The sequence below is a fragment of the Tursiops truncatus genome, chromosome 11 (assembly GCF_011762595.2).
Source record: "Tursiops truncatus isolate mTurTru1 chromosome 11, mTurTru1.mat.Y, whole genome shotgun sequence".
Lineage (NCBI taxonomy): Eukaryota > Metazoa > Chordata > Mammalia > Artiodactyla > Delphinidae > Tursiops > Tursiops truncatus.
In genome coordinates, this window is record NC_047044.1 from 100,589,845 (window position 1) to 100,600,325 (window position 10,481).

At 50.7% G+C, this 10,481-nt stretch overlaps 1 non-coding gene and 1 pseudogene across 1 annotated transcript; both read left to right on the plus strand.

The window, feature by feature from the left end:
* Positions 1–3,191: 3,191 nt before the first annotated feature.
* Positions 3,192–10,267, plus strand: LOC101317496 (10 kDa heat shock protein, mitochondrial pseudogene; annotated as a pseudogene).
* On the plus strand, positions 3,488–3,560 carry TRNAG-CCC (transfer RNA glycine (anticodon CCC)). Its single transcript has one exon. It is a non-coding gene; the product is annotated as a tRNA-Gly (tRNA).
* Positions 10,268–10,481: the final 214 nt, after the last annotated feature.

Below are 10,481 nucleotides of genomic sequence, written 5' to 3' on the forward strand. Positions count from 1 at the left end.
GTCCGCCTGCCGGTGCAGGGGACGCGGGTTCGTGCCCCGGTCCGGGAAGATCCCACGTGCCGCGGAGCGGCTGGACCCGTGAGCCGTGGCCGCTGGGCCTGCACGTCCGGAGCCTGTGCTCCGCATCGGGAGAGGCCACAGCAGTGAGAGGCCCGAGTACCGCAAAAAAAAAAAAAAAAAAAAAAGTTCCAAGTGACATAAATTGATCTGAGGGCTTCCCTGGTGGCACAGCGGTTAAGAATCTGCCTGCCAATGTAGGGGACAAAGGTTCGAGCCCTGGTTGGGGATCAGATCCTGCATGCCTTGTGGCCAAACCCCCCCCCCCAAACAAACCAAAAAACAATTATAAAGATACTGCCCTTTGAAAAAGAAGACAAAAAAATTTTTTAAAGAAAAAGAAATTAAACAAACAACAAAAAATAAAGATACTTCCCTTTGACAGTAATAACTCTACAGCACCAGCTGCTTTCTTCACACTTTCCTCAGTTCTGCAAGGTCTGAGTCCTCACCAAAAGGAAATATCTGAGAGGGAGGAAGATGGCCCGATGTTTCTGTAAATCTCCCTCGGCTCCCAGGAGCAAAGGCAGCAAACACTGGAAACGTTACAAATGCCCTGCGGGCAGCCTGCTTTTGTCCCTTCCGATCTGAGAGCGTGCACTGCCCTGCCTTCTAGTCTGAGGCTGGGGACGGGAGGAGCATTGAGTAGGAAGTGGGTCTACTCGCATGTGTAAGGTGCTGTGTTCCCTCCTCTTTCTATTTTCTGACTGTCAGGGCCTCTCCTCTCCCTGAGCCAGGGCCAGGTCCCCAGCGCCCACTCTGCGCTGGGCTCGCCTTCGTCCTGGCCACACAGTGTCGCTGTTTCCCCAGCTCCAGCCCAGCGTCTGTGGCTCGCACCTCAGCTCAAAAGCTGGGCGTGGGGTCTTTGCGGGTTGATGCCAGAAACAGACTCTGGACAGCAGCTCGGCTGAGTTTTACATGTTTCGTTTGGACGAATTTGGGAAGAATTAGGTCAGTGTAATTTTACTAATTTTTTTTTTTTTTGACCACGCCGCATGGCCTGTGGGATCTTAGTTCCTCAACCAGGGATCGGACCCGGGCCCTCGGCAGTGAGAACTCAGAGTCCTAACCACTGGACCACCAAGGAATTCCCATATTTTACTAATTTTTTTTTGCGGTACGCGGGCCTCTCACTGCTGTGGCCTCTCCCGTCGCGGCGCACAGGCTCCGGATGCGCAGGCTCAGCGGCCATAGCTCACGGGTCCAGCCGCTCCGCGGCATGTGGGATCCTCCCGGACCGGGGCACGAACCCGCGTCCCCTGCATTGGCAGGCGGACCCCCATCCACTGCACCACCAGGGAAGCCCACTAATTTTTTAAAGATTGAGTGTGCAAGGAAGATGAGGGGAGTGCCTAGTCTGGCTGGGATAGGCCACCGAAACGTCCGTGACAGCAGTGGAGCTCGGGCTGGGAAGTGGCATGTGTCAGCCACGGCGGATCCCCTGCCCCTAAGTAGTTTCCAGGCAGCCGAATACCCTGCTTGCTTGAAGGTCATCATTGCAGAGGTGGGGAGTAACTATAGCTACCATTCAGAGGGCTGGCTGACTGTACCAGCTGCTCTGCATATATTATGGGTAATTCTCTCAGTACCTCTGCAGGGTCTGTGTTATTATCCACATGTTGCAGATGGGAAGACTATGACTCAGAGAGGTCAAGTAACATCCTCGGACTCACACAGCTGCTAATTGATGCCGAACAACTCCAGAGGCCCTTCCGGTTCCTCAGTGGATTTCTGGGTGATCACAGGATGTAGTCACCTGCAGTAAGAGGTGCCCGTTTCCTTCTGAGACTCAGGTGTGTACAATAATCTTCCCCATCTTGCCACCATGAATTTTTAAATATATATGCATATTTTACTTATCTATTTTTATTTTGGCCGTGCTGGGCCTTAGTTGTGGCACGAGCGCTGATAGTTTCAGCGTGCGGACTCTTAGTTGCGGCATGCAGGATCTAGTTCCCCGACCAGAGATCGAGCCCGGACCCCCTGCATTGGGAGCACAGAGTCTTACCCACTGGACCACCAGGGAGGTCCCGCTACCAAGAATTTTGAATGAGAAGGGTGAGTAGGGAAATTTCTTCTGATAGAGGCACATGGCCGAGGGAACTTGGCCATCCTGAATCTAAGGGAAGGGAACAGGGAGTGCAGAGCTGAGGACACAGAGAATCTGCACAGAGGGAGGAGAGGGTGTTGAAAGACATGTTGAAGCCAAGACGGATGGTGGGCGCTGAGCTTGGCGCTTGCTGTGTGCCCAGGACAGCGGAACTGACTAGGTCACTCGCCTTACGTGTGAATTACAGAGCTGCCTCACGGTGGGTTCGTTTTACATAAGACAGTTGTTGTTGTTTCGTTTTTGGGTTTTTTGTTTTTGATTCTCTGAAATTTTTAATTTGTTCTGGTGATGTAACTAACACAGCAGAAGGACTTCAGCCGTCAGGCGAGGCGAGACAGCGGCCCTTGGAGGAGGCCCTGGGTAGGAGCGGTAAGATGGCCTCTTGGTGGGAGAGGCCTGAGCCGCAGGGATGATCGTGGGAAGGTTGTAGATCTGAGCGCAGACGACAAGAGTGGAATCGGCTGGAGGGGGGACGAGGTCACACATCCCCTGGGTCCTCAAGTCAAACATGGGCTTGGACTTCAGCCCCAGGGCCAGAGCGCATCTACCCAGGGAGGTGGGGACATGCGGCCCTCAGGAGGGGCCCGAGGCCCCCAGCAGAGATGGAGGACAGGCGGTCTCCACTGGGCACTTCCCTGGATTTACACAACCCCCATTGCCTTTCCCGGGGCTGATGAGTCTGAGGTTTGGAATAATGGTGCTCTTCAGAATTCAGAAGGGCCCTGAGAATGTGTGACGTCAGCAGACCAGGCCGTGAGCTGAGTTCTGGAAATCCCTCTTCTAAGCTGCTCCCCCAGGAAGGTCCCGGGTTCCACGCCAGGACCCACCTCTCCATCACAGGTAAGTACCTTCTACCACAGAGAAGGAGACACCCTAAAATACTTCCGAATTACGTGCATATGTTCAGCCCCAGGGAGCCCTCCCCCTTCTGGTCAGTCCACTCTTGGGCTCAGACGTGCTGGCGGCCGAGTAGGACCAGGACACCTTGGGAATCGCCTGCTGCGCTGGACCGAGGGGCTGCGGCATGGGGGTGGGGTGGAGGGTGTCCAAGTGCGAGCGCTTCCTGGGCTGTGTCCACCACGGGGGTAAGAGCAGGAAGGGCAGCTCCTGCTGCAGACTCAGAGCCTCGCCTGCACTTCTGGGCGCCCATCCTCTATCTGTTTGGAGAGAAGGGAGCCCAGGAGCAAGCAAGATGCTGTCCATGGATCCCGGAGAGGAAGCTCGAACTGGACGTTGAGTGGAGCTTGGGCAATTGCAGGGCCCGAGCTTGCCCTCCATCTGGCTGTTAAAATCTGGGGAGATTTAAGAATCCATGGGACTTCCCTGGTGGTCCAGTGGTTAAGACTCTGCGCTCCCAACGCAGGGGGCCCAGGTTCGATCCCTGCTCAGGGAACTAGGATCCCGCATGCATGCCACAACTAAAGAGCCCGCCTGCCGCAGCGCAACCAAATAAATAAGTAAATATTAAAAAAAAAAAAAGAATTCATGGGACTTCCCTGGCCGTCCAGTGGTTAGGACTCCATGCTTCCACTGCAGGGGGGCGCAGGTTCCATCCCTGCACAGGGAACTAGGATCCTGCATGCCGCGCGGTGTGGCCGAAAAAATAATAAAATAAAATAAAAAATAAGAATTCAGACTTCCAGGACCCAGACCTGGAGACGCTGACTGAGTGAATCTGAGGTCAGGTCTGGGAATCTGTGTTTTCAAAAGATGCCTTGGGCGGTTCTGCTCTGTGGCTAGTTTGACACTTGCTGACAGGTTATTAGGTCTGACCAAGCCTTGCACACAAGTGAGATGGCTGTTTGCAGAGGACCTGGGTTTAGAGGTAGCATGCGCAGGGCATCAGGCTGCTAGAGGTCAGCGTCTACATCCTCGAGATTGACCCTGGACTAGGGGACGGTGGGCCGTCCTGAATTAGCGTCTCCCCAAAAGTCTAACATCAGTAGAGTCTGTCCCTAGAATCTCCTCCATAGTAAGATGTGTGGACGTAACTTCCTGGACGTGTTTCTAATCTCTGCTGTGGTCCATGGACCACATTGTCTGACCAGATGAGGAGAGCGTCTTTTGGAGGCAGACCTGAGCCCTGAGCTTGGCTGTGTCTTGGTCGGTCTCCTCTGGCTTTGGAGAGACGCACAGGACACAGCGTGCCCCGGAGCGGCCCTGTGCTCAGACCGTCCCAGACCACGTGGACAACAGCCCAAGAGGAGCCTTTGCTGCTGCCGCTTCCCACGCAGGTCTGCTCAGGGCAGAGCCGGCCACCGCGCACCCTCTGCCAGCCACTGTCCTGGGACCCGCCGGCAGAAGCCAACGGGGCTTTGTGTTCTCGCTGAGGAGAGTCCCCAGGGTCACCTCTGCTTCCGCCTCCAGAGTCCTGAGTTTGGACTTGGGCACGAATTGAAAGTTCACCCAGATAAGAACTTTGTTAAGCTATCAAGCCGGGCGCCCTTGTGACGGGCACAAACACTTGCTCCTTGATCCGAGTCAGAGACCAGAACTCTGGGCTGGCTCTGCCGTCGGCTTGTGCAAGAGCCCCGGACGCAGCACCAGGCTGCCAGGCTTTAGCTGATCCAGTGCCACCTGCCCCTCAGGGGCTCGGTAAGGCTCGGCTGCAACAGAAGATGGGCAAGTGCTCTGGACCACATACCCGATCACACTCTTGCGTTAGCTGTCATTTCAAGTCTGCTGTAGACGGACCCAGTAGTCCCAGGCTTGTTTTCTAAGCCCCTTACTGTATGTTCCCAACAAAGTAGAAAAAAAAAAAAAAAACAACACGCTCTCGGCCAAACAGATTTTTTTGGTAACAAAAAGAACCAAGGTGGAAATAAAGGATATCTTTCTAATCAGAGAGAGGCTATTTGTCACCAGGACAGGTAAGCGAGCATTATAGATTTCATTCCCTAGAGAAGTTTAAGAAAATAAGGGATATTTAGATGTTTGGGGTAATTTGGAAGAGTCCGGAGACACGGAGAAAACCAGATATTCCCTGGAGACTTGTTTCCGCTACAGGACTGTGGGTCCTGTCTCCCTTCGGGAATTAACACCAGCAAGGGCTCGGAATTGGTGCAGAGGGCCCGGCTTCCCAGCTAAGCGATCTCGGGCAGTTTCCTTAGCAGTAAAACAGGGGTAATAATATCTTTCCCTCAAATAAGATAAAGGATGTGAAAGCCTTTTGTAAAACGTCAAGTCTCTTTAGAGATTGAGGTATTGGTACATCGAACTTGTATCAAGGCAAGAAAGGTCAAAGGAAACATGATTTTTTAAAAAGCACGTGATTATGACACATAAGATCTTCAGAATCATCCCTTGATCAAAGCCAGCCACAAATGCAAGGACTCTAACCTGGATTTTTTTGGCCTTTCGTATACTTAGAAATCCACCGTTCTTCCCTGGGTCAACCTTGGTCTTTCCTGAGAAGTGATCACTGTGCTCCTCTGAAGGAAGCCATTTTTAAAGTCTGTTTCCCATTGTTTCCAGACCTTAGGGAACTTCAGAAGGACAGAGGAACCTTGACCAGAAGCAGAAGGGAAGCAGGCCCATACCCGGGCCTCCAGAAGACGTGGACCAGGACCCAGGGCTTTACTCCGCCCTCCGCAGGGTCCAGCTATTTCTCCTCGCTGGCCTGCACCCCAGGCCATGGCAGCCACATCGAGGGCCAAGAACTGGGGAGGCCCCTGCTCCCCAGTCACAGAGGGTACAAGTTGGAAGGCATTTTCTGAGCAGCACGTCTCTACTCCAGGCAGGGATTCAGCTACCGTCGGCCCAGCCTTGACTGCAGGGAGCAAGCAGTTCTTTGGGCCTGTCCCGAATAGTGAAGCTTACACGTACCCTTGTTTATCTGGGGAAATGCCTCCCAACTCTGAACAATTGACTTGCGGGCTCCCTTTCTGAGAACAATACCCATTCATACGACGGGGACATTCTGTTCCAGCGACTCCCGGCTGGGCAGTCACAGCTCTCTCGGGAGAGGGAGGTGGGCGGGATTCACCCCCACAAAGCCGGCTGTGTCCCAGTGTGTGCTCCGAATGTGAGCACACAGGGCCGACCTGGTCAGAACCTGCCCAGAGGAACACACCCTGTGCACGTGGCAGTGGCATGTCCTGTTCACGTACCACCTGCCCTTCTCCCTGAGCTGTAGAAGATTGGGTAACTCTGTCCTCTGCTAAGGTCACAGTCCACACCTTCAGAAATCATCCAGGTCAGAAATGTTAAGAAAAGACTTCACTCCGGACTTCCCTGGTGGCAGGGTGGTTAAGAATCCGCCTGCCAATGCAGGAGACACGGGTTCGAGCCCTGGTCCGGAAAGATCCCAAATGCTGTGGAGCAACTAAGCCCGTGCGCCATAACTACTGAGCCTGAGCTCTACAGCCCGTGTGCCACAACTACTGAGCCTGCGCTCTAGAGCCAGCGAGCCACAACTACTGAGCCCGTGTGCCACAACTACTGAGGCTGTGTGCCACAACTACTGAAGCCCGTGCACCTAGAGCCTGTGCTCTGCAACAAGAGAAGCCACCGCAGTGAGGAGTAGCCCCCGCTCGCTGCAACTAGAGAAAGCTGGTGCGCGGCAACGAAGACCCAACATAGCCAAAATAAATAAATAAATAAATTTATAAAAAAAACAAAAAACAGGGAGGAAAATTGTTTGGAAATCAGAACACTGAGGTTTCCATTTTGAGTTTTTTTTTTTTTTTTTTGCTTTGCATGTAGAGAAGTGCTTTATTTATTTTTTTCTTTCAGTTTGTTTTTTGAAATGTAATTGACACACACAACACTAAGTTTTAGGGGAACAGCATGATGACCTGACTTACACATATTGTGAGATGATGACCACGATGAGTTTAGCTAAATCCATCACCTAGGGGCTTCCCTGGCAATACAGTGGTTAGGACTCCATGCTCTCACTGCTGAGGCCTCGGTTCAATCCCTGGTCATGGAACAAAGATCCCGCAAGCCAGAAAAAAAAATCCATCACCTCATAGAGGCTTTTTTTTTTTTTTTTACTAAATTTGTAAATTTAAATTTTTATTTATTTTTGGCTGCGTTGGGTCTTCGTAGCTGCATGTGGGCTTTCTCTAGTTGCAGCGAGCGGGGGCTACTCTTCATTGTGGTGCACGGGCTTCTCATTGCGGTGGCTTCTCTTGTTGTGGAGCACAGGCTCTAGGCACATGGGCTTCAGTAGTTGCAGCACGTGGGCTTAGTAGTTGTAGCTCGTGGGCTCTAGAGCACAGGCTCAGTAGTTGTGGCACACAGGCTTAGTTGCTTCACAGCATGTGGGATCTTCCCAGACCAAGGCTCGAACCCGTGTCCCCTGCATTGGCAGGTGGATTCTTAACCACTGCGCCACCAGGGAAGTCCTCTGACAGTCATCTTGAAGTTGGTCATTGGTGGTCTGACCAGCGTCATCTTGATTGTTTTATGTACAATTAATCTTCAGTTCCAGGGTCGGTTTGTTTCCATTTCTTTGAGGCCAGTTCTTGGAATTGTGGCAGCTTAGGTCATGGCTACAGTCTAGTCTTCATGTAGTTCACTTCTTCCACCTGGCGAGGGTATCAGTATCTACAAGACAGCTCACAGGATATGGCTCACATTATGATCTCTAGCCCTTGAAGAGGAACTAAAGGTCCTTGACTATGCTTACTGACTAAACATTTATTATTTGGTCTCCTTTGACTGTTTTCCTTTGTTTCTGCATTTTCTCACGTCTCCAGTTGAACTTATCCTTTGGCTAAAGTTTTTCCACAGACAGAAGGCAGGCTCAGGCCATGGGAGACAAGGACCACAGGGTCCTGCTCCCTTTCAATACTATGTGTTGTTCACAGACATATATATGTATGCCTGTGAAAATATACAAAATTACTGATAGGAATAACAAATTAGTGGCAGTGCTCAGCTCTGGGGAGAGAAGGAAGGGAATAGGATTGTCTGTGAACGTCACAGAATGTTTCAACTTTATCTGTAACATTTTACTTCTTTTACGTAAGGGATAAAAAGAAACAACAAAGATTAGTTTTTATCAGCTCTGGGTGGTGGGAACTTTTCATATTACACTCTGACTTCTCTGTATTTTTTCCAAAACCACCATACAGATCAGCGAGCACGAGATGAAATCTTTTGTGTAAAAAAGCACCCGTGTGCTTGCTCCCCGAGAACCGTCTCTGGGCAGCTGCGGAGGGGACCAGGAAGCAGGGTCAGTGTGGGACGTGAATTTTCACTGCACGTTCTTACTGTATATATATTTAACTATTTGAACATACTGATTAAAAATAATAATTATAAAGAGCAAGCAGGGCTTCCCTGGTGGTGTAGTGGTGTAGCCAATGCAGGGGACACAGGTTCCCTGGTGTGAATTTTCACTGCACGTTCTTACTGTATATATATTTAACTATTTGAACATACTGATTAAAAATAATAATTATAAAGAGCAAGCAGGGCTTCCCTGGTGGTGTAGTGGTGTAGCCAATGCAGGGGACACAGGTTCGAGCCCTGGGCCGGGAAGATCCCACATGCTGCGGAGCAACTAAGCCCGTGCGCCACGACTACTGAGCATGCGCTCTAGAGCCCACAAGCCACAACTACTGAGACCGCAAGCCACAACTACTGAACCCGCGTGCCATAACTACTGAGCCCGCGTGCCGCAACTACTGAGCTTGTGCTCTAGAGCCTGCGAGCTACGACTACTGAGCCCATGTGCCACAACTACTGAAGCCCACGCACCTAGAGCCTGTGAGCCACAACTACTGAGCCCACGTGCCACAGCTACTGAGCCCGCGCTCCTAGAGCCCCTGCTCTGCAACAAGAGAAGCCACTGCAATGAGAAGCCTGCGCACCACAACGAAGAGTAGCCCCCGCTCGCCGCAACTAGAGAAAGCCCGCGCACAGCAATGAAGACCCAATGCAGCCAAAAATAAATAAATAAATTTATTTTAAAAATAATAATAATAATAAAAATAAAGAACAAGCAAACAAAAAGCATGTTTTAAGAGCCTGTTTTACTTGGAGAGGAAGGTGAGCACAGGCCTGCCCTCTAGATCAAGAGGCCTTATGTTCCTGGAGAAAGAAAGGACTTCTGTGGGTTCTCGGAGACTTTGCCCAAGCAGGCAGGGGTTGCACTCCCTCCAACCTCACCCTTGCAGTGCGGACCGTACTGAGAGTGGTGAGCAGCTGGGTTTTTTGTTTTTTTTAATTAAAAAAAATTTTTTTCTTTTATATTTTGCCCGCACCGTGTGGCATGTGGGATCTTAGTTCCCTGACCAGGGATCAAACCCATGACCCCTTCAGTGGAAGCGCAGTGTCCCAACCACTGGACTGCCAGGGAATTCCCGTGAGCAGCTATTAACACGCCAGTTATGTAGTGGATGGGCAGGAAAAAACACTGAAAAATGTCCACTACGGCAAAGGTAAGTATATTTTAGGGTGGTGAGAGAGAAGCCCCTTGGCCAGGCAAACATTCAGATGGTTGTCCTGTTCTCAACATCAGAGTCCTCAGCAAGAAAACAAAACCAGAGTTCACGTGGCAGGGGGGTCGGACTGCGGATCTCTCCTTTGCGGCAGCGGCGGCCAGAGAGCGAGAGTACGAAGTGTTGCAACCCGAGTCACGGCAGGACAGGCATTTAGAAAGTTTCTTCCCCTCTTTGACCGAGTATTAGTTGAAAGAAGTGCAGCCGAAATTGTAACCAAAGGAGGCATTATGCTTCCAGAAAAATCACAAGGGAAAGTATTGCAAGCAACGGTAGTAGCTGTTGGATCCGGCTCTAAGGGAAAGGGTGGAGGGATTCAACCAGTTAGTGTGAAAGTTGGAGATAAAGTTCTTCTCCCAGAATATGAAGGCACCAAAGTAGTTCTAGACGACAAGGATGATTTCTTATCTAGAGATGGTGACATTCTTGGAAAATACGTCGACTAAAATTAGTCACTATTGAAATGGCATCACGGGAAGCTGCCACTGAAGTTCTGAAATCTTTCATCGTGTAAATAATTTCTGTGTTTCTTTTATAATAAAGTAATGATATCCAAACTGACGATATTCAGTGTCTCTGAAATTTAGTTTCTCTGTATTGATTTAAACATTCCCAAATAAAGGTATATAAATGAAAAAAAAACAAAAATAAACCTTCCAATCGATGGAAAACAAACTAGAATCTAACAACAAACATGGAGGAGCCTTGAAGCTATTGTGCTGAGGGGGGAAAGAAGTCCGTCCCAGCAGGACAGATGCTGTGGGATTCCACTTCTACAACGCCCCCAAAAGAGAGCCACAGAGACAGGAAGTAGGGTGGTGGGTGCCCGGGGCTGGGGGAGGGGCAGGGGAAGCTGGTGT